This window comes from Bolinopsis microptera, chromosome 13 (genome assembly GCF_026151205.1).
Source record: "Bolinopsis microptera isolate Bmic1 chromosome 13, MBARI_Bmic_1.0, whole genome shotgun sequence".
NCBI lineage: Eukaryota > Metazoa > Ctenophora > Tentaculata > Lobata > Bolinopsidae > Bolinopsis > Bolinopsis microptera.
This window is the reverse complement of record NC_087084.1, coordinates 14,661,322-14,681,423: the sequence shown is the minus strand read 5'-3', so window position 1 is coordinate 14,681,423 and position 20,102 is coordinate 14,661,322. Positions and strand designations below refer to the sequence as shown.

General features: G+C 39.7%; 1 long non-coding RNA gene across 1 annotated transcript; it reads right to left on the bottom strand.

Moving 5' to 3' along the window:
• Positions 1–458: 458 nt before the first annotated feature.
• LOC134825263 (uncharacterized) lies at positions 459–7,227 on the bottom strand. The gene is made up of 3 exons (XR_010161525.1): positions 7,157–7,227; positions 773–865; positions 459–547 (listed from the first exon to the last, which is right to left on the bottom strand). It is a non-coding gene; the product is annotated as an uncharacterized LOC134825263 (long non-coding RNA).
• Positions 7,228–20,102: the final 12,875 nt, after the last annotated feature.

Below are 20,102 nucleotides of genomic sequence, written 5' to 3'. Positions count from 1 at the left end.
CACACAGAAGCGATTGTAAAGTAACATTACTTGTGATTATATATCACACGTACGTATAGCAAGCATAGTTTTTTAAACATCAGTGTGTACTATCAGTGCAGTGTATAATGTATACACGCATGTACATTGTATACTGTATACTGTACAAGATATGAAGTTTTAGTACACTAACTTCATCTTAAATTTGAGGCTTTAAAAACTGCAAATTTGAAAAGGTGGTATTATATTATTATATACGGTATAGCGTGAGAACGTGATGCGGCATTTAAACAGCTTTTAAAACTTAAGGGTATGTCAGTCAACAGAAATACACCTGGAATACATACAATAGGTACTCGATGACTTAAGAATTATATAATAATAATATTCTACACTTACATTATCCCACTGAGTAGAGTCTATAAACAGTACATTGATTAACAGTATATTAATTAATAAGGACTAAGGATTTACCATCTATTAAATTAGTTATAGCTGATTCCATGTCCATGTCCGTTCCCGCCAATTCCATAGCACACTCTTCATACGTGTGCTTCGTGACTTCTACCTGTCAGGCAACCAATTAATATGCAACACATTCATGTATAAAAACTTTCAACGAGTATGTTATATTCGTACTTTTTCATGTAAAAACTATTATGGCACGTGCTTTCAAGGAAATTATCATTAAATTGTTTAACTAACTTTGGGCGAGTCTCGATTTGCCGGATTTAATGATCTGAATTGGTCAGTGTATCACAAGCCCTTTTTACAATGAAGAGTAGAAACTTACCATTTTTTTAATAATATTATCTTGCATCGTTTCTATTCGTTCGAATGAGGATAACTGTGCTAATCGCTTCTGTTCTTCCGTGGGAACCGTTACCTGACAGTCATTAGTAATTACACATCAAATTATGAGCAAAATAAACACTTACTGACTGATGAGGTACAGGTGACTATTAGTTTCCTACAATGTAACGTAAGTAATAAGTAGTAAGTATTCCTTTGAATCAGTTTTTCTCCTAGGCTTGATTACGGTGATTACCGACCAGATAGGATAGTTAGTAGATAGTGAAACGGAAAATCTCGTTTCAGTTTGTTTCGGTCCGTAATCAAGTTCAGTAGAACCGGGGGGGGGGGACTAATGGGGACTAAAAATCATCTAAATGGGGACTAATGGAGACTTTTGGGGACTAATGGGGACTAAAAATCATGGGGACTCGGGGTAAAATCGTTGACGTAAGTGCTGATTTTATCATTAGTTTTTACACATGAACTGTGAATTCTGAACAACCAGTTTTACGTTTACTAATTAGTTTAGTATCATGAGTAGTACAGTATTTAGTTGTATTAGCTCACATTTCTTCTTGTCGTATTTTTTGTTGTTTTGACATTTTTTGCAATTACATTTTTTGGGTCATATTTCGGAAATTTTATTTCTCTGTTTTTGTTTTAATGTTATTTTAAATTTCTTTCCGTCGTTAATTTTTACACATGTTTAACAATTTTATTACAGAACTGAAGAAGACGTTGTTACGTGGAATGATTATTTCAATTCAATAAAGTTTCTAGCCTAAAGTTTGCTGCTTCAATTTGTTCGCAAGTTAAGAGTCTAAAGAGAAATTCTCCAAGAGAAATCAAGTTTAAATGCGACTCATAAATATAGCCCCCTTGAACTATTTATCCAACCTGGGATTACCTCGATCCAGTATTGGGCTTACCCGTCAATTTCTTAGCTTAGGTGAAAAACTAAAAGTCACGGAACAAAAGTTATGTTTTATGAAGAAATGCAAAGCTACTAGGATTTTTCCAGCATTCATTTTGAACAATTGTAATTTAAATACAGACATTTTATTTCCTAATCATCTCCCTCTGGACTTCTCTGTGTTGTTACATAAGATCCGCATCCTCAGTTTAAATCAATGTATTAAACAGTTATATGCGGACATCAATTGTTTGAAACAACACATTTGTGATACTAAACACCAGTTATATCTTGTGTTCTCGAATCAGTGGTGTCTTCATGAAATCTTGTCAGTATTTGAAACAAATAATCTAGACGTTAAACGTGATTACAAGGAGCATCTTCAGAATAAGTTTTACTGGTTACTTCAGAAGCATTACCCCTATAGTCCTCCTCCTCACACCACTATCGTGGATCCATCCACCCCTACATCACGAGTTACTGTTATTGATTGCAATCCTGAGGAACCACTGAACGTTACGGAGGCCGAGCTGGACATCTTATCACTCGGTCCAAAATTCGCATTACCTCGGAAAGTGGATGAATCGTTGATAAAAGAGGTTGAAGTGAACTTGACTGAATGTGCGTATAAGTGCAGATGGAAACGTAACAACGAATCCAACGAACCTAACGAAGCTCTGAACCCAGGACAGTTAGATTCTTTGTACAGGCAAGCACGCAAGAAGAAATGCCCGTTTCAACGACCCTACATCCCTGCACCACCGAACGAAGATCCACAACTCGAGATGGACTTGAAATTGTTCAACCGGTTTATGATGAGCATCCTGAGAGCACCAGATATCCAGCCACCATCAAACCTCACTTTTAATCAGCGAACTGGACTACGTACTCTCAAGGAAAGACCGAACATTCACATCTCGAAGTCTGATAAGTGTGGCGAGTTTGTCGTGACTAGTGTTGATACGTACCGGACGCTAACGATCGAACACCTGAACAAGAGCACTTCTGGAGTCTACGAATGGGTAGAGCCCACCCGTTCGAGTTACGGAGTACGCAGACCTGTTCAACGACCTACTCCTATAACGTATCAGAATCAAATTAACAAGAAATGTGCAGATATTGAATCAGAGTGTAATAGGTTGTGGCGGACTATTTGCAGTAACCATATGGAATTAGACTCACGTATTGAGGATTTATTTATTAGCTCGTACTCTACATTACCTACTATGTACACCCTGGTGAAGACACACAAGTTCCCACCTGATACTGACTACTCTCGTATCAACTTGGAGGATATGAAAGTTAGACCAATCGTATCGTGTTGTGGCTCACCTACAGAGAAGTTGGCTTGGTTAGTTACCGACATTATCAGTCCTTTGTTGAGAGAAGTACCTACTCATATGTACGATATCTACAGCCACCTGGACATCCTCTGTAGGCTACCAGAGAGTGAACTTAAAGGTTTACAGTTCTTTACAGCGGATGTATCAGCTTTGTATACGAATTTGAATATCAATGAGTGTATTGAGACAGTTATTGAATTTGCAGAAGAACATTGGAGTAAGTTAAGTACGTATTGTTTAAGTTTATCAGAAATTAGAGGTATCTTTACAGTAGTTTTGACGAATTCTTATTTTACATTTAATGGGAGACTTTATAAACAACTTTTAGGTTTATTCATGGGTTGTAGACCATCCCCTCCTGTAGCGATTATTAGAATGTGGAAATTCGAGCGTAATAGTATATATTTAGACAGTTATTACATCAGTAACCCTGTTCGGTTCTTATACAAACGGTATGTAGATGATGCTGGTTCCTTAGCCAAATCCAGAGAAGAAGCACTGGATATGTTACAACGCATAGCCGACCAGGATCCCGATAACAGAATCAAGTGGGAGATTGAGTTCCCGTCTACCCCTGCGGATTTTGTCCCGTTCCTGAGTACGGAAATCCGGATCGATGAGGAAGGAAAAGTGCACCACAGATTCTACAGGAAAACCCAGAACAAGGGGATAACATTACACCAGAAGTCACACCACCCGGACTCAGTGAAGGAGGAGTGTAAGAAGAACTTCTACCGTAATGCCACCATTGCTTCCTCAGGACCCCAGGAACTCGATCATTCAGTTAAGATTATCGATGATCTCTTAAAGAAAAATGGACACCAACCTCTGAGTCATAACGCAAGGAACAGGAGGACTAGGAGAAGACGTCAAACCACACCTGACTCTGTCCCACTCACCTTACCATTCATCTCTGGAACAGTTTGTAATAAGATTCGCAACTACATCAAATCTAACAAACTCCCCATCAGAGTTATTTTTACACCTGGTAAGAAGTTACAGGACATCTTCTGCCGCTCTCGTCCACTGGATAAGAAGACTTGTGACCTTGGTAACCCTAACAATTGTGAGATCTGCCCTAGACTCACAGGAACAACATGCTCAACAAAAGGAGCTATTTACTTAGTTACTTGCGAGTTATGTGGTAAGAGATACTGTGGGGAAACTGAGAGAAGCCTCCATGCTCGTCTGATGGAGCACAGACAGGCTGCTAGGAATCCTAGAGCACATCCAGAGAATGGGGTTGGACAGCACTACGCATCTCTACATCCTAACCGAACCCCAGTTTTATCTTTTAAGTTACTTGATTTACAGAGTAAAACTGTTCGTAGAAAGATTGTAGAAGCGATGTATATATTGAGATTAAGTCCTGAAATGAATGATCGTTCTGAGTTGAGTTATTTGTACAAATATTTAGTCGATGTTTAACTAGTAAATAATGTATTGATAGGACTATCTTGGATAGTATCCATGACAACCGAGTTATCGTTGCTTAAGTGCTGATTTTATCATTAGTTTTTACACATGAACTGTGAATTCTGAACAACCAGTTTTACGTTTACTAATTAGTTTAGTATCATGAGTAGTACAGTATTTAGTTGTATTAGCTCACATTTCTTCTTGTCGTATTTTTTGTTGTTTTGACATTTTTTGCAATTACATTTTTTGGGTCATATTTCGGAAATTTTATTTCTCTGTTTTTGTTTTAATGTTATTTTAAATTTCTTTCCGTCGTTAATTTTTACACATGTTTAACAATTTTATTACAGAACTGAAGAAGACGTTGTTACGTGGAATGATTATTTCAATTCAATAAAGTTTCTAGCCTAAAGTTTGCTGCTTCAATTTGTTCGCAAGTTAAGAGTCTAAAGAGAAATTCTCCAAGAGAAATCAAGTTTAAATGCGACTCATAAATATAGCCCCCTTGAACTAGTAATTCCCCAAGTCCCAAAAGTAGTCATTACCCCCCCCCCCCCCCCCCCCCCCCCCCCCCCCCCGTAGAACCACTAAACTCTTTCAAACACTGTAAACATAACAGAAAACTAATTAACGAGATCATGTGACGTCACCTGACTAGTGACATCATCACGTGACGTCATAACACATCTTGTTTACAATATTCACAAAAACAGCTCATAAATGGTCACTAATAAACCGAAATATTAACAATACATTTATAGAACATGCAACCATGTCAAGAGATATGTTTAATTAACAATATAGGGGGGGGGGGGTGTCATGTCCGTCTATGTCCGCCTATGTCCTGTCCTTTTTCGATTCTATGAGACAACGGACGTGTTTTTTGGGACATTGGCGGACACGGACGGACATTGGCGGACTCGGACGGACATTGGCGGACTCGGACGGACATTGGCGGACTCGGATGGACATTGGCGGACTCGGACGGACATTAGCGGACCCGGACGGACATTGGCGGACTTGGATGGACATTGGTGGACATTAGCGGACATTGGTGGACATTAGCGGACAAACATTTTGAGGACTGAAGAGTACTGAAGAGTACTGAAGAGTACTGAGGAGGATGGCTGAGAAGGATGGCTGAGGAGGATGGCTGAGGAGGATGACTGAGGAGGATGACTGAGGAGGATGACTGAGAGGGAGGAGAAGGATCAGGAAGACCCAGGAGGAGGAGGACCCAGAAGGAGGACCTAGGAGGAGGAGGAGAACTGAGGAGGATGACTCAGGAGGAGGAGGACTCAGGAGGAGGACTGAGGAGGACTGAGAAGGAGGAGGACTGAGGAGGATGGCTGAGGAGGATGGCTGAGGAGGATGACTGAGAGGGAGGAGGAAGAGGAAGAGGAGGAAGAGGACTGATGGGGAGGAGGAGAAGGACTGAGGAGGAGAAGGAGGACCCAGGAGGAGGAGGACCCAGGAGGAGGAGGACCCAGGAGGAGGACCCAGGAAAAGGCCCCAGGAGGAGGAGGAGGACTGGGGAGGAGGAGAACTGTTGAGGACTGATGGGGAGGATTGAGGACGAGGAGGAGGAGTAGGAGGAGGACTGAGGAGGGGAAGAGGAAGAGGACTGGGGAGGATCAGGAAGACCCAGGAGGACCCAGGAGGAGGAGGAGGAGGAGGACTGAGGAGGAGGAGGAGGACTGAGGAGGACTGAGGAGTACTGAGGAGGATGGCTGAGGAGGATGGCTGGGGAGGATGGCTGAGGAGGATGACTCAGGAGGATGACTGAGAGGGAGGAGGAGGAGGACTCAGGAGGAGGACTCAGAAGGAAGAGGAGGAGGACTCAGGAGGACTCAGGAGGAGGACTGAGAAGGAGGACTCAGGAGAACTGAGGAGGAGGAGGAGGAGGACTGAATAGGAGGAGGAGAAGGAGGGGGACTAGGAGAGGACTGGGGAGGAGGAGGACTGATGAGAAGGATGAGGAGGAGGACCCAGGAGGAGGAGGACTGAGGACCGAGGAGGAAAAGAAGGAGGATGAAGAGGAGGAGGAGGACCCAGGAGGAGGAGGACTGAGGAGGAGGACTGAGGAGGATGGCTGAGGAGGATGACTGAGAGGGAAGAGGAGGAGGAGGAGGAGGACTCAGGAGGACTGAGAAGGAGGACTGAATAGGAGGAGCTGAGGAGGGGGACTGGGGGAGGACTGAAGAGGAGGATGGAGGACTGAGGAGAAGGATGAGGAGGAGGACTGAGGAGGACTGAGGACTGAGGAGGAAGAGGAGGAGGATGAAGAGGAGGAGGAGGACCCAGGAGGAGGACCCAGGAGGAGGACTCAGGAGGAGGAGGAGGACTGGGGAGGAGGACTGTTGAGGAGGACTGAGGACGAGGAGTAGGAGGAGGACTGAGGAGGGGAGGAGGAAGAGGAAAAAAACATGATCCCCAATAACAGCAAAAATTGAACATTTTATTTAGCAATTTAGGTGTCCATTAATGTCCGCCTTTGTCCGCCTATGTCCGCCTATGTCCGTCTATGTCCGCCTATGTCCGCCTATGTCCGTCTATGTCCGCCTATGTCCGTCTATGTCCGCCTATGTCCGCCTATGTCCGCCTATGTCCTGTCCTTGATGGATTCTATGAGACAAGCGGACATAGACGGACGTGACACCCCCCCCCCCCCCCCCCAATATAACAATAATGTTAAAGTTTAATTTACCTTGATGCTTTTGGTGACGTTGGACTTAACGTCCATTATGTTCAAATCACAACCCTGGACCATGGGCCGCTATAAAGGAAGGGGAGTTAATTTTTAAATGATAAAAGATAGAAAATGATACATTCAATCAAATCGTGTGATGGTATTGGCAGAGAGTTGAATACAACTAGCGCGCTAATTATGGTATGTATTTTTGCTACAAAAATCATTCGTATTCTCGATATTTTCAAGCAATAAGGGTTAACTAATTAAGAGAATTTTAATTAAGCAAATTCTAAAGTTCAAAAAACTATTTTTGGAAAAACGAGAAAAAGGAGTGTTTAAAGTAGTAGTGCAGGTTTGTTATTTATCAAATGAAATGAAATGAAATAAAATATTTGTATATATCAACAATCAATATTAAAATAAAGATTGCGGCTGGTCTTGCGTTATAATCCAAAAAATAGATACTCAATATATAAATGTATTGTGTAAAATTATCTTTATCCCGGTTGTTGCGACAAGTGAAAATGCTCTTATTAGGGAAAGGAGTTTACTCGACGTTTCAATGTAACTACATCGTATTCATGATCTCAGATTATTTGTTATATAGTAGTGTTGAAAGTATTAATAATAATTAGTATTTTACAGGACAAGAAAACGACAATTTCAAGAAAACATATAATTGTACAACTTTATTTAATATCAATTAAAGCAAACAAAAATATATTTTATATATAACTAGCAGGAGTAGGCTATCCATTATCGGTATGAAATCTTTTATCTTTTATCTAGATAAACAGATAACGATTTAGGTTCTATCACTGTATTGTGGCAGTATTCGGTTATTTCTATTGAATTTTTATACCAATAAAAATATATTTTATCTAGATAAGCAAATAACTTTTTTTAACGAATTATCGGAGATAATTATCGATATCAATTATCAGAGTGGATAGCTTAAGCAGGACCTTTAGCTTTATAACAGATATCTTATCGTTTGATTATAAGGAGTAATAGTACTATGTTTACAGTATGCACTGAAGGGGTATCCTAGGAAGTTTCTTGAACTTTTAACAGGTACCCCTCCTCATTTAACCCTCAATTAAGTTTCCTATCATTCGGCCACTAGGCCACCTAGTGTTTAAGGCAGCAGTGCAGGTTTGTGGTTTATCAAAAAATTCTCACGAAAATTGTTGAATAGGTAATAGGTATCCAATGGATATCCATCAGTAAAATTCAAATTTCTGGTATGATATCTGGCCCCCCCTCCATTCTATGCACTCGTGTATGACTGCGTCATTCATAATATTTAATGACTATTAAACATTATATCAAGTGGTTAAGAATGCCCAAAATCGATCTGAGAGCTTTTCAGCTTATAGTACAATCGTGATAGTAACAGTAAGTGTGTGCTGCTGCAATTAGATTAGATTACTGCAATATATGTACAATTTTTTGAAGTTCAAGTATCTTTTAAGACGAATTTCCCAAATATAAATCCATCCTCTACAGCAATCTGTCGTTTCCTCATCATTTCCGGCGTGCTGAGAATCTTGTGACACTCGTCACTCAGACTCTGTAGTGAAACTTCGTACAAACAGTGTGTCTGATCCATCCGTTCTCTATCCATATTTTGTTTAGTCCTGGTAAAGGTTTCGTGGTCCAGAATCATCAACTCAGCTATATTTCGTTTAATTTTGAAGCCTTGATTATTACTACTACACCTAGAATTAGTGGCATATTGGATGGCATTGGACAAACTGACCGGGTAGTCAGGGTCAAGACATCTTTTCTTTACTTTGTTATAGAAATCCAAGCAGCCTTGTGGGGACCAGGAAGGAGGACGTCTTGGTTTTGATTTGGAGACATGTCGTGAATTAGGTAGAAAAGTTGAGGTGGAGGTAAAGCTTGGGGTTTGAGAGATGACGGGGGCAGGAGCTGTTATCGAGGGAGTGGAGGAGAGAGGTTTTTCCATTGACAAAATTTCTTGTTTTATTGGTTTAGAGGAAGAAAGTCTGGGACGTTTCATAGATGGTTCAGGATAAGTAGAAAGGATAGTAGATGGGTTGGGGAGGTGGGGCATTCTTCTCCATTCGGCTATGTGGTGGGGACAGAGGGTGAATGTTGCTGAAGCTTCCGTAGGATCAGTAACACCAAGGCTATAGGAAGTGAAGCAACAGTTCTGGCAGCTGAGGAAAGAGGGACGTTCCATATCTGATAATTGTTGTGAAATAAAACAATATACACATAATATAGCAATGGCCAATTGGCTGACTATAAGGTCATGGCCTGAACAAACAATTTTATTAAATAGTCAAGTGATGCTTAAGCAGAGCACAAATGTGTAATAAGTTAATAGATTTTAAAAAACTGATTCATGTGATGCAATACGCAGAGCACAGATAAAAATACTGATTCAATGATTAAAATTATAGCTGTGAGTGTCAATAAATTACTGTGTCATAAAAAAATGTGAAATAAAACTAGTTAATTAAATATTGGCAAAAAGATATGATCAATGTATGAAATGAAATGAGGTGTTTATATCCCGCTCACAAAAGTAACCAACAACACAAGGAAGGTGACAGAGCGATGGCAGTGATGTGAGCAAATGTGTAATTTAAGTATAACTCATTATAAAGCCAAGAGGATGATGATTAATCACTCTACACTGTAGCCCAATAGGGATCTGATCCCACCCCTAACCCTAACCCAATCCCTGACAGAAGCATATGCTGAAACCATAACGAGAAATTAGACCAACGTCCTTAATCGGTCACATCACGTGATCGGGACATTTCTTCGCCAATATCTCACCAGGGAAGTATTTTAACACTGTGTTATGGGGGTGATTCAGAATCAGCGTCCGAAAATACATCGATTCAAGTTGGTTTCAACATTCGGGGGCCCTTTTTAAAAATCTCGAAGATAGAGTGATTTAGAACGCTCGAGGCAAAGACAAAATCAAAACTTCTTTTGTAGAGCACAAGTATCATCAAAGCATACTTAAGACGTGAAAGTTAATGAATCGTCGGCAACTAAACGGTCAAAGAGACTTGTCTTCTAAAACTCATCCCAGCTAGCATTTTGGTGAGTGCAAACACTTTCAGGCCGCACGTTCCTTGACCTAGATCAGTTTTCTGCCCAATTTCTGGCCAATTTTCACATATACACTAGATTTTTGACGGTTTCATTTTATATAGGGTTATTGTTATATTTTATGTACATCATTCGAATACTTTTTCTATTGCTTTCTACCCATTCACTATTCAATTAGTAGTCAAGAAAAAATAGTCATACTTAAATTGATGTGAATTTGTTTATTCTGTAAAATGTGTTTAAAAACTAAAATCATTTAACTAAACGGTCAAATAAATTTAATAACTGACGGTTGACAAGAACAGGGAAGTTTTATAAATAGCGCTCGATTTATAACCAATAACGAAGTTCTATAAAAGAAAAAAATTGCGCGGCACACATTTTTAGAATTTTAGCGCTTCTGGGTATTTTAACCATTTATTTTGTCAATAGATCCCATTTTTTTACATCATTATATCATAATTATAAGAAATTCTAAAAAACCTTTTTCATATCATTTAAAAATCTTTTATAATTTTTTGTATTCATGTGTGTGATTTTGAAATTGAAACCGAAAATGTTTGATATTTGATTTCAATTCATGTCCAATTTACAAATCATAAATATCGATTTACAATTATTTTATATCATCTAACGTTTTATAGTATACCGCTTGATTTAATAAAATTTACAAAAATCTATACTTTAGATTATCCAATTATTTATAAACATTTAATAATTTTCATTTCAATCTTTATTAAATTATTTAACATTTTCATTATAGTTTTTCATATTATCATAATAAAAATTCTGTTCCGTGAATTAAATTTAGCAACTGTTAGTGTTGTTTTGTTTGCAGAATAATTCTTAAAGCAATAAGAGTTTTAAAATATTTAGTTTGTACTCTAAGTGCCAAGGAATTGACTTTTATTATGAAATATTTAGAACTACCGCGACGCGCAATCAACGTCCCAAACTTTGTCATCACAGATCTCACATAGTCAGTTCTGAAATGTGTGCGGAGTAAGCAGCAAAGTTAAGCGTTAGCCAATCGAGCACCTGAGATTGGGAAGCGTGATCGAAGCATGACACAGTGACCTCCCACGTGACTTTTTTGTTTCCTCTAGCAGCTCTCCTTGTAATTCCAGCAACAGCCCGTTGTGGCTGTTGTGTTTTGGGAGCTCTACTAGTTTGCGGACAATGATACACTAACGCAACATTAAGTTCGTCGGTAGTGAGTGTAAAACTTACAAGTAACCCAACAACTCCTTTAGGTCTCATGAATCGCGATGGCTGTCATCCTGTTCCTTATAGATACCAGCGGATCCATGAATCAACGGACTTATTTGGGACCGACGTATCTTGACTACGGAAAGATTGCCGTGGAAAGCTTCTTAAAGGTATCAGTATTAACCATCCCACAACTTGAAATCTTAATCACCACTCACTCTACATCCCGATTAAGAAACTTCAACTAAATTCACTCAATCCCCAGATACGCGGTAAAGATCACGTCAACTGGAAGGATAGGTACATGCTGGTCACCTGTGAAGACTTCCCAGCGGCAATCAAGGTATACATCAGATCTTCAAGAGGTCTTCTCAGTCGATATTTGATGGGCAGGTATTAAAATGGGGTTGTTTGAGGCGTCCCAGCCCTACCGAGTCTACATTTGTTTTGCTTGTTTGCTATTCTTGTTCGATCCGAGTCTTCGGTCCTGGAGTCTTGATCCACTCAACATTAGGTCCTTTCTCTCTCTTCAGCTGCATTTCAGTGGCATTTATCCCAGACTGTGTGTGACACCTGTGAGGCGGTGGCCATTCTACTGCCACACTCACCATCTCTCTTTCTGGATAGTTCTTCGCTTGCCCAAGTTTCCTCTTCAACAAATGAATAAATTCTGTTCACTTGTTCTCAACTCCCTTGATTTAGCCCATAGAAACACATCGTTTAGTCATCAAATGTAACCACAAGAATATAAATCAGTGTTGCATTTTTGAGGAGTTAAAAGCTCCCAGAAATAAACCTTTGTTCATCTGACGAGTAACACCGGTACACAAGTACAAATACGTCATTTCAGTGTCACTCACTCAACACTATTCATTACACTCTGTATCTGTAACACGATCCTTTCAAACCAGCTTAGTTTTCCTAATTGGAAGACGGGCGAAAGAGTTGATGTCAGAGTGGCTGTTCCTTCTTTGGGCAAAGCGCCAAGTCCTACGGGCTCCGTTTTTACGAGATTTACGTGTTGCAAATTACTGCAAAGTGATGTAGTTGAAAACGTGCGATCACGCCGTTGTGTTAACGTGTGTGTGCGCGTATATGTGTTTTTGTGTGTGTGTGCGTATGCGTGTACACATTTTCACCAATCCGGTTATCTTCCCCTAATCCGGTTATCTTCCGGTTATCTTCCGGTTGTCAGTTATCAATCAGAGGGGTACCCATCAGAATAAGGTACCGATCTGAAAATTCCAAAATGTGAAAATGTACAAAATAAGGTGAACACAAAGTCGGTGGTGCTCATCACTCCCTATAGCACTGTTCACTTTAGAGTGTTAATTTTCAAGACAGTGCAAACTCATATGCATCATTTTGTGTAACCCATCAATAATATGCGATACATATTATGTGTAAATCTGACAGAAAACCAGTAAATTCCCGGAGATGTCATCATCTTCACATTTACGTCAACCAGTGTATGCGTGATAACAGCAATACATACACACTTCCGGTCAGCCACCCTTCTTTAGACGTCGTGACGTTACGTGCATTATTATTAGTAGATAAACGATCAGATAGCAAACTATCATGAGGTACAGACATAACCACTTTAGGAAATGATGAAGACTAGAAAGAATGGAGTTTCTGTCACATTAAATTGAAATTAGGACAATTAGAAAATTAGGGACAATTAGAACTTTAGAAATAGGGACAAATTTCCCGCAGGACACTCGTGCGATCCAGCTAATATTGTTACTGAATAGTGTCACAATGTGCAACCGAAAACCACACCATATTTGGTAAAGTGAAATTGGGTGATTGTAGCCCGTAGATAAATGGGAAAGACCACCAATTTATCTGACAAATTCTTCTCAGATGAATCAGTGTCAAAAAGTTTTGTTCTGATTTTTAAAGTTTTGGGTGCCTTCGATATTCTTAATTTTTAAAATTTCAGAATTTCACAACACCACCCTCCCCCTCACTAGTCATCTCGAATGTTGAAATTAACCCCACTGTGTATGATGCGAAGTGTTACATGTGGAGTTAAGTACACAATAAATAGATAGTATATACACATATTATGCACACTTTTTATACACTCTTCATAAATACACCATACATGTATAACAGGAGAAGTGACAGTTTATGGAACGCCTCCCATTTCACTGCCTTCACTCGTCTGACGGAATTGTTACCTATTTATGTAAAACGTATTGGTTATGCGACGTGTAACATACTATGTGACGTGTAATATACTCGCAGTGTAAATCTAGATCAGTTCAATGCTGTAACATTAGTTTAACGAAAGTGTTACATTAGTGTAACATTAAAGTAACCTTAGCTTAGTATAACATTAGTTTAGTATAATTGCAGTACAAGCGTAACATTCGTCCAACAGTATCGGAAAACACATTGCGTAACATTATTGTTAATTAATTAATTAATTAATTGTCACACTAGTGTACTTAATAATCTCCCTGGAACCGGCCTTATTGTTAATAATACTATAATTATCAAAGACATTATACATATTAAATTAATATATATTCTATTCATCGTTATTAATAGCATATTCACATAGGTATAATTGTTGATAGCACTGTGTTATCCGCCCCCATCGCAAGTCCGCAGAAATGGAACTTGAATATTAAGTAATTACTGTTAATGAGGTTAATTAGGATAAATTAAGGTATCACACGCTCTCGCAATTACATCAAGTGGATAAACGACGATAAGAATTACAGTCTAGGGCATATGATTGAAATATTACTCCTATCTGCCTATCTATACCTACTTGGTTTTAAGTGAGATAAGAAAATTATTATAGTGGACTGATAAGAAGTTCTTCAGAGGAAGAGATTATTAATTTTGACAGGAACAGCCGGCAGGTAGTTACCAATCAGCCGGCAGGTAGTTACCAATCAGCCGGCAGCTAGTTACCAATCAGCCGGCAGGTAGTTACCAATCAGCCGGCAGCTAGTTACCAATCAGTTGGCAGCTAGTTACCAATCAGCCGGCTACTAGTTACCAATCAGTTGGCAGCTAGTTACCAATCAGCCGGCAGCTAGTTACCAATCAGCCGGCTACTAGTTACCAATCAGCCGGCAGCTAGTTACCAATCAGCTGGCTACTAGTTACCAATCAGCCGGCAGCTAGTTACCAATCAGCCGGCAGCTAGTTACCAATCAGCCGGCAGCTTGTTACCAATCAGCTGGCTACTAGTTACCAATCAGCCGGCAGCTAGTTACCAATCAGCCGGCAGCTAGTTACCAATCAGCCGGCTACTAGTTACCAATCAGCCGGCAGCTAGTTACCAATCAGCCGGCAGCTAGTTACCAATCAGCCGGCAGCTAGTTACCAATCAGCTGGCTACTAGTTACCAATCAGCCGGCAGCTAGTTACCAATCAGCTGGCTACTAGTTATCAATCAGCCGGCAGCTAGTTACCAATCAGCCGGCAGCTAGTTACCAATCAGCCGGCAGCTAGTTACCAATCAGCTGGCTACTAGTTACCAATCAGCCGGCAGCTAGTTACCAATCAGCCGGCAGCTAGTTACCAATCAGCTGGCTACTAGTTACCAATCAGCCGGCAGCTAGTTACCAATCAGCCGGCTAGTACGACCAATAAAATCTGCAAGCAACTGTAAAAAAGCAGGTCCTCCTCGATGTCTACTTTTTCCAAAAGCCAACTGCGAATCAGTCAGCTATAGTATCCATAGTGCGGTAGTAGACAAAACAAGTGAAATGTATTTTAATTTTTTTAAAAGAATCTTTTTAAAATGTCGAAAAATCTTAAAAATGTAAAGTAAATAACACTAAAACTTTGAAGTAAATGATCGATATGTAAGTCTGATAACTATTTAAAAGTAACAAGTAAAGAATTACAATATGTGTATAGAAACTGTCTACCAAACGCGATTTCAGTCTCGACAATTCTAACTAGCAGTTTTACTTTGCGCTCTTTTGATCATAACGCAATTATTTCTGTGAACTTTGAAAGTGAATTCCAGCCACACCTGCCACAAGGATACTTTGATAAAGTCTACACTTTATTAGATTGAAGATAGTTTTAGAAATGTGCTAGTTGAAATCTCTGCGTATTTATACTTTATAGATACTGGCTTACAAATTGAAATTCGTGATCTTTCCATCGTCTTAGATTTCATTTGGGATGGGAGGTACTCCCTCTAGGCTCTATTTCAACTCAGTATGGATGTTGTGATTTGTCATCAAATGTACCAAAACCCTCACATCTAAAAATAGGATGAATTGGGTTGTCAAATCTTATTAAATCTCGGCCTTCTGAAGAATGCTGTGTCCCAAAGAAGGTTTTTGTACGATATTTTGATTTTACAAAGGAGTATAAAGTTCGAGATCCATCATTGCAACTCACAACCTTATTAGTTATTAGTCTTTCTCACTGTCAACATATTACGAGGTAATACTAGTTATATGCTGTAATACTAATAGTATATATAACCATAACGGGGACTTGATTTGTTGTGGGAACTGAAGACCATTTATAGGATAACCATAACACCCAGTACATTGTACGTACATTGTACGTACATTGTACGTACATTGTACGTACTTTATACGTACTTTATACATATAATAATACTTTATCATTTATACATCACTAAGATATGTTTTTGCTACTGTTAGATACCTGTACTTGCATGTGAACATGATAACTTAAATTGTGGCCCACCCTGTAATTAGTAACTGCAACTACAATTACAAGGGTGGATATAATGACGGGATAATATGTTTAATTGGCTTGCATGTTACTGGGAGATGACGTGAACAATATTATTAGTGTACTTGTTAAAATAACGAAATGAAAGTGTTGTTAATAACTCTGATTAGGAGGTTCCCGTAATGTCATGATGTAGGGTGACATTACGAGAGTGAAATGTGAAATATGCTTTCCTTTCTCCATCTTCACTTCTAACGACGTGACATAATGAACATTTCACCGCTGGAGTCTGGACGAGTCAATAAGGAATATGTTAATAACTGGTTGAAAACTTGTACACACTGCTACTCTAAGTGTATGAATTGTATAATGTACACTGTAAAATGTACACTGTATAATGTACACTGTACACTGTATAATGTACACTGTATAATGTACACTGTATAATGTACACTGTATAATGTACACTGTACACTGTATAATGTACACTGTATAATGTACACTGTATAATGTATAATGTATAATGTACACTGAACACTACTACTCTCAGCCTCTCCTGTAATACATTCCCTAACACGGCACATCTCAGTACTGGTGCATGACAACCACTACATTTCATTTTCGAACAATACAGTTCACTTGTGAGGGGGGGGGGGGGGGGGGGGGGGGGGGGCACTGCTGCACTGGTGGTGTTTACCTAAAAGTTTTTAATTTCAAAATTACAATAAATAATAATACCATTGTTTGTATCGTTATCATCTCAATAGATATAATCGACGTCTCGGAAATTTTCGACGTAAATCGTGAATATAGTTACGTGGTTTTGAATGGTTCGAACGGAATGGTCCATGCGATATTTTGGGACACAATTAATAAACAATCATATGAGCAGAAATATAAACAGTTTATTATCGAAACTTTTTGGTTTGTGTATTTCCCAACAAAGATTGAACACTTAAGGGGGCATACACCAAACCTGTCCAACCCAACTGACCTCATAGGCAGTTCAGTGACCATCTAGCGCACCGTTTCCACACAAAAAAATATTTTGAGAATACCCATTTTTGTAATCGAGCATTTCCTGGTTAGAGTGGAATTTTCGGAGAAAATAATTTTTTTGGTTAAGGCGTTTTCTCTCGTGCAGCGAGAAGTCATGTCTCTGGTCAGTTACAGGTTTTTAAAAGTTTTCCTCAGAAATGACATGACCAGTTAACCGCACAATCTGAAGTCGATCAAACTTTGAAGTTTGTTTGTCGTTTTAGTAAAAATGAATACCATATATGGTCATAGTATTTAATTGACGATAGAGTCGAAACGAATTTCATCGGTATTAGGTGTTGTATTAGAGGTATTGGAAATTCACTTGATTGGGTGGTACTGGTATGTCTTTCATATTAAAGCTGATACTGATAAAAGCATTACCTACATAAGCTGTATCTGTATCTCGATCATGGTCCATCTGGTGCATCTGGAGCAGGTCGCTCTTAAGTTATGTAATCCTAAACATGGGATTGCAATCCTTCCGTCAATTTCGAATGTTGAAGGAAATAATACACTATTCTAGAATGCAATGACCGATTTACCCCCAGTTAGAGACATTTATTACAGGGGGAACATCTGGTTTTTAATTAGATTTTCACCTTTTATAGGCTAAATGTGGAATTTTAGTTCTGATGAAATATTGCCGTTTCACGAAAAAAATACAAATATTTTCTACATAACAGAAACAGTTACAATGTCTGAACAATGTCTGAACAATGTTCAGTGAACATGTCTGAACATGTCTGAACAGTGAACATGTCTGAACATGTCTGAACAGTGAACGTATCGAACAGTGAACATGTCCGAATAGTGAACATGTTAGTTTCTGTGTAAATGCAAGTGGTGTGTGTGAGGGGGTCGTGACTGAATGACGTAATAATCACCTGCTGGGTTTCCTTACAGGTTCTACTTTGAAAGCCTGTATATACAATCCTTATAATACAATCCTTATTCTCGTTCATTTTAGTGATGACTACACCCCGTTTTAGGGGGTAATAATAATGGTCTGTGAGAAGGGGGAGTTTTTTTGTTTTTTCCCCCTTAAAATACTGGGGGGGGGGGGGGGTTTTAAAACCCGGGGGGGGGGGGGGGGGGGGGGGGGAATTTATTGGGGGGGGGGGGGGGGGGGGGAATAATTGGGGGGGGGGGGGGGGGGGGAACAACCCGGGGGGCCCCGTGAAATTTATACGGGTTCACTACTGATAAAATTATCAGGTAAGGGGTCTCAAAAAAGCTCCTTTTTTCCCCGGCTTCGTCCCCACCTCTACCCCCTCCCTCCTTTTCTTCCCAAACTCTTTGGGTTAGGGGGGATCCTGAATCATGGGCTTTAGCACCTTCAAGACATTGCTCCCAAACCGGGGGATTTTAAATTTATTGTGGGCAGATTAACCCCAAAATTCTCGATGGCTAGTTTTTTATAGTTTGGGCAAGGGGTCGACTCAGTGTAATGTTCCCCCTGTTTTCAAACAAAACAATACAAGGCGGTCTCTCCCCCCAGTGATGGCCCCCTTTTCCCTTTTTTTCCCCCCTTTTTTATTTAAACCCTAAGCAATCTTGGGGCCCGGGCTTTTTGGGGGGGTTAGTCCCCGAACTGCCAAAAACACACTTGGTAAATGGCCCACTGCATCCGGGCCCGGATTTGGGAAAAACCGGGCCTTTTGTTGGGGGGCGACTTTTTCCACAAAACCCCCCCACCCCATGTTTCATCTGGTCAAAGTGTCTTTTCCCCAGAAAAAAAAACAGTGAACCCTGAATCCATTGAAGTTTTTCTTTAGTTCTTATCGTCCTTTTCGGATCTTTTGGGTTTTTATTCCATGATAAAATGGTTTTAAATTGTTCGTAAAACCCAAAATGAGGTACTCCCCCCAAAACCCACTCTCCCCCCCCGGTTGGATGGCGTGACGTAAAAAAACGTGCCCCACCCCACTACTCACTTCCGGGGGAACTTTTTAACCCGCTGTAGCAACCCTAAAAGACTAACCTGGGAGGAGCTTTTAAGGGGTTCTTTTGGGGCCTTTTAAACTTCACAGGGGAAAAAAAAAAGGGTGGATAACTACGGGGGGGTTGGTACCAAAATCTGCTTTTTGAAAATAATCAACCTCAAAAATTTTATTATAAAAAAATATGAAAAATTTTTTTACATTTTATTTTACATTGCCCACAGCTACCCCCCTGTTCTCCATTAACAAGCATTTTCCCCGGGCCGGAAACCCCCTTCCTTTCGACCTGCGGTAGTGGTAAATATCAACGGGTTAGGCCACTAACCCCCAAACTGCCACCCAACGGTCCCCCGACTTTTAAACTTTTAAAAAAAGCTTGAAACACTACGTGAATTTTAAAAAATTTACGGTAAAACCCCTGGCTACGGCCGGGGCTTCAAAATCGCAAAAGTATAAACCACCCTTTTTATTCAAAACCCGCATTCATTAAAACGATGCGAAAATTTCAACCCCCCTCATTCCAAAACAGACCCAATTTTAATTTGAGGCCCCCACTTCAATAGTAATATTTTGATAGGCCCAAACTTAAATTCCCGCCAAAAAATTTCCTAATTATATAGCAAATTTTTTTGAGGGGAGAGCGAGAGAGCGAGAGTGGGAGGTACACACATCCCCCCCGCACTTAAATATACATTTGGGTCACAAAATGATCATTTAAACCACTTAAAACCCCCACCGACCGATTTAAAAAACTTTAATTTGGCTTGTCAGAGTTTATCCGCCCAACCCAAAAAAAAAACCCCCGTAAACTCTTACCGTTTTTCCCCTTTATTAAGCCCTTCGGAAATTACCCCAAACCCAAAAAATTATTTTTAAATTTTAGTTTTTAGGGCTTTGGGGGGGAAATGGTGGGTGAGGGGTTTTGGCAATTTTTTTTATTTCAAATGGTTCTGAGGTTTTTTTATGATTAATTCCCGGCAAAA